The sequence below is a fragment of the Scatophagus argus genome, chromosome 22 (genome assembly GCF_020382885.2).
Source record: "Scatophagus argus isolate fScaArg1 chromosome 22, fScaArg1.pri, whole genome shotgun sequence".
In the NCBI taxonomy this organism is placed as follows: Eukaryota; Metazoa; Chordata; class Actinopteri; family Scatophagidae; genus Scatophagus; species Scatophagus argus.
The window spans coordinates 629,144-633,120 of NC_058514.1; the positions used below are offsets into that span (position 1 = coordinate 629,144).

Sequence of the window (3,977 nt, forward strand, 5' to 3'; positions counted from 1 at the left end):
TGTGATTCAGTGGGAACAATAGTCTGAGAAGAGCAGCCGAGAGCCAGAGGAGTCCCAGACCACACAGGAAGCCGACACACAATCCACTCTCACAGGCTGTAATTCACTACAATCAGCTCGGCCTCCCGTCTCTGAGGCAACGTTTGCTTTGGGCTCAGCGTTAATGAGCAAATTGTTGTATGATGATTTCAAAGAGGTTTCACAATCACACTCGAATCATGAATGAGTGCTGCTGGCAGCGCGATGGAGACGTCCCGATCGGATTCGTGCAAAATGGCTGCACAGCCCAGAAACACACAACGCCATGTCCCACGGTCGCTCTGAGCGCCCTGCGTTAGCCTCCGTCATAAAGAAGAAGAAGAAGAAGAAGATCCACGGAGTTCGCCTGTCCATTTTGTTTCTGTTTGGTTTCCCCACGGGACCTTCACGTTGCTCGGTGTGTGAAAGCAGGCGAGCAGACAACCGACAGTCTGTCAAACGTTTTCTCATCCGCCCAAAAAATCTACTTATGCAACTTGATGACGTGATGAATCAATTCATCACGACGTTAACAGCCTCGTGTTTCTCTGAAGCTGATGTTTCTCGGTTCTACAAACTCAGCTTTTCGACCAGCTCTGTTCCCGGTCTCTCCGCTGCTGGCTCCATCAGAGCCGTTTCACTCAGAGGAATTTAAACCAACACACACATCAGTAAATTACGGCTCCCGGCCGAGCAGCCAGAGTACAGATGTAGGCCTAATTATAGAGAAAACTCCTGAAAGAAACTAATCCTTCCTGGTCTTGGAGAGCTTTCAGTCCTGGAGGAGGCTCCTTGACTCATCAGCCTGTAAATCAGGACCCCATTGGCTCGAGCTCCACTTCCTGGCCCCACAGCGGGCCTCACACTCTCTGAATCACCTCGAACCCCGAGGATCGGAGCCGCGGGGAGGCCAGGTATATTTGCTTATCTTGCACTGTTGGACACACTGGAGCGCGTACAGAGTTTTTAGGTGAACGCTGTGGGCCTTTTGAAATGCAGAACGTAAAAACTTCCAGTCCCACGCCAGCAGCGGTGCCAACAGTTAAGATGCCGACTGTGGGATTTTTCTGTCTGAGAGTGAAACATGTGGCTGCAGCATTCAGAAGAAAACGTTTGAAGTCTTTTCAAAATTTAGAGCTGACAAAGACGATTAGTTACTACATCAAGAAGTCGTAATCAGAGACGTTTCCTTTCTTTGCTTTAATTTAGTGGGGAGGAGTGCAGGCCTCATGTTGGCTCTGCTCAGGCCTCACTTCAGAAATCCAGCTGTGATGGACACAAAGTTCACCCCACGACTTTACGCGGTTGCTTCATCCATCCTCAACTGCTAAAAACCAGTTGGAATCAAGCAACCAATCAGAGCTAGCTGGCACAGAATGAACCAATCACAGCAAACAAGACTGTCCAGGTTCTGCGTGTTCCGGTTCCTCCCGTCCTCTCTGCTGGGCGTCTGCATGAACATGAGATGAGATGAAATTTAAAGTTTGATTTAGCAGGGATTTATGTAAAGGAAAAAGAGCAGAAACAGAGAATTTACTCAAATGTATTAAACGATCGAGTTCAACAGGACGAGTTTCTGAGAGCGAACCAGAAGTGCTTTAATGGCCCAGAAGAGAAGGCTGAGAAAAACAGAAAGTATTTATATAAAAAGAAGGCACCACAGAAACAGACTCCCTGCAGCTTCACCTGAGCAGGTAATAATCACGTCTGACTCATAGCAGCAGGTCGGACTCCATGAAAACGTGTTCAGAGCGGACACGCCCCGAGCCGACGCGCCTCACACACTCTGCACAGGTAATTGCTGAGCTGTCAGGTGAAAGTCTTTGATGTTCAGGGGAGCGTTTGTTTCGCTGATCAGCGTCATTGTTCACCGAGCAGAACATAATAACAGGGAGGCAAACACATCCTGCAGGCCAACACCAACTGTTTATGATATTTAGGGCAATTAAAGCCGAACATCCCAGTCTCAGCACAGAGAGGAGGACTATTGTTTCAGGTTGTTGCAGTGAAGGTAACCAAATCTGTTGAAGGTTCCTTTGTAGTGTTAAACAGGGAGGGGTCCAGTGACATCACAGCACAGGTGAGTCCTCAGGTAAGCACATGCCTGATAGACTGAATATTTACATTATGATGGGGGAAAGCTGAGCTCTGTCCAACATCTACACGAGCTTTTGTCGAGTCATGTAAGATCACACTGGAGAGGCCCCCCGTTTCTCACCTGGACTGGCAGTCGGGCCTCAGGGTGGTCCAGGACGAGCCGCAGAGGAGAAGAGGCAGGACGAGGATGGAGGGACCCTTGTGATTCTTTTGTTTTTGTTTTTGAAGTGTGATCTTTAATTTGCAGCAAGACGTGAAACTGTTCAGCGGGACAAAACACACTCCACTTCAGTGTTCACAATCACGATTTAAATGCTGTTCAACCATCCGCTCCCTTCAGCACGAGGACGGTTAGCGACACGTTTTAGTTGGACGATACGCAGTTTGACATGATCTGTACTGGATTCTCTCCCCACCCTGATGAATGCGTTTCAGCTCCTCGTGTTCTCCTCCTGCAGAGCTGCAGTGTGTGAGTTTCAAACACACCATCCAGACGCATTAAGTAAGTGCTAAGAAGAGTTTCTGTTGGCTCGGCTGAGCATGGCTGAAGTGTGGGTGGTTTCTCTTCATACAGACTCTCAGTCAGTCCAGCAGGCCACGGAGGCCACGCCAACATCAGTCAGAGCCAAACACACTTCTCCTCTTTACCCTGAACACACACTCAGTGTCAGGTACACCTGAGGGCAGATTAAAGCTCTGGACCCAACCAGAGGGGAAACACATCCACACTCGGCCTGAATTTTACTTAAATATCGGAGGGGGGGGGGAATCAAAAGGAGGCTTTGTGAAGCTAAAAACAGAATAACTTCATTTCATTATCAGGAGGTCTGGTTATTTATATCAGGACAGCAGCACAAATGTGTCCTGAAAATAACAACGACATCAGTAATTAAAATAAAATTACTGTAAGCAAGGCTGTTATCTGCATCTGATAAAATCGAAAAATAAACAAATAAACATAACAATTTTTGGGAATCTGACTTCTGTCTTCTTATTTATACTAAACTTATCATGGATGAATTAACTATAAGGAAAACAAAACATACAGCAGTTAGCCATGCTAACAACAGCTAACTGAGCCATCAGCAGCTAACTGAGCTAACAGCAATTAACGGAGTTAACAGCAGGTAGTCGAGCTAACAGCAGCTAACTGAACTAACAGCAGCTAACTGGGCTAACAGCAGCTAACTAAGCTAACAACAGCTAGTCGAGCTAACAACAGCTAAATGAGCTAACAGCAGTTAATTGAGCTAACAGCAGATAACAGCAGCTAATTGCGCTAACAGCAGCTAGCCGAGCTAACAGCAGCTAACTGAGCTAACCTCAGCAGACAGTTCAGTTACTCTGCTGATCGGCTGTGCACTGAAGTTTAGGAGCTTCCTTAAATTCAGGTTATATTTTCCAAGTCGCCCCTCCAGTACTGTACTGCATTTGTGTACAAATTTGAGGTACCTTTACTTTTCTTTTCATGCCACTTTCTACCCCATGACATTTCAGAAGGAAACGTCGTACAAATGGAGTGTATGAGAATGACGTAGCTGCTGACACTCTGTGTGCTCCTCTCTAACTGACCTGAGCAGAAACAACGACCTGAAACTTCAGTTCCTGTCTGTAACTCCATGAGTCGCTCCATGAAACTCAGACATCAAAGAAATCCTGACTTTTTAGTTGCTGTACGTTTACCCATAATGCCTTGAGGTAGTTTTGACAGATTATGTGTGTCATCGTGACGTGTCCTCGTCTGGGGTCATAGCTGATGGAGACGCCACCTTCTGCCTCACATCGAAACCACAGAAACCCTGCGATGACTCGCTCATCGACTGCAGCGCTCTGCTGATGTCACTTCCTTTATCAGCCGCTTT

The 3,977-nt window shown here is 47.0% G+C and overlaps 1 long non-coding RNA gene across 1 annotated transcript; it reads right to left on the minus strand.

The window, feature by feature from the left end:
* Positions 1 to 1,150: 1,150 nt before the first annotated feature.
* LOC124053754 lies at positions 1,151 to 3,669 on the minus strand. Its single transcript, XR_006842217.1, has 3 exons — positions 3,568 to 3,669; positions 2,237 to 2,374; positions 1,151 to 1,468 (listed from the first exon to the last, which is right to left on the minus strand). It is a non-coding gene; the product is annotated as an uncharacterized LOC124053754 (long non-coding RNA).
* Between the last annotated feature and the right edge of the window lie 308 nt (positions 3,670 to 3,977).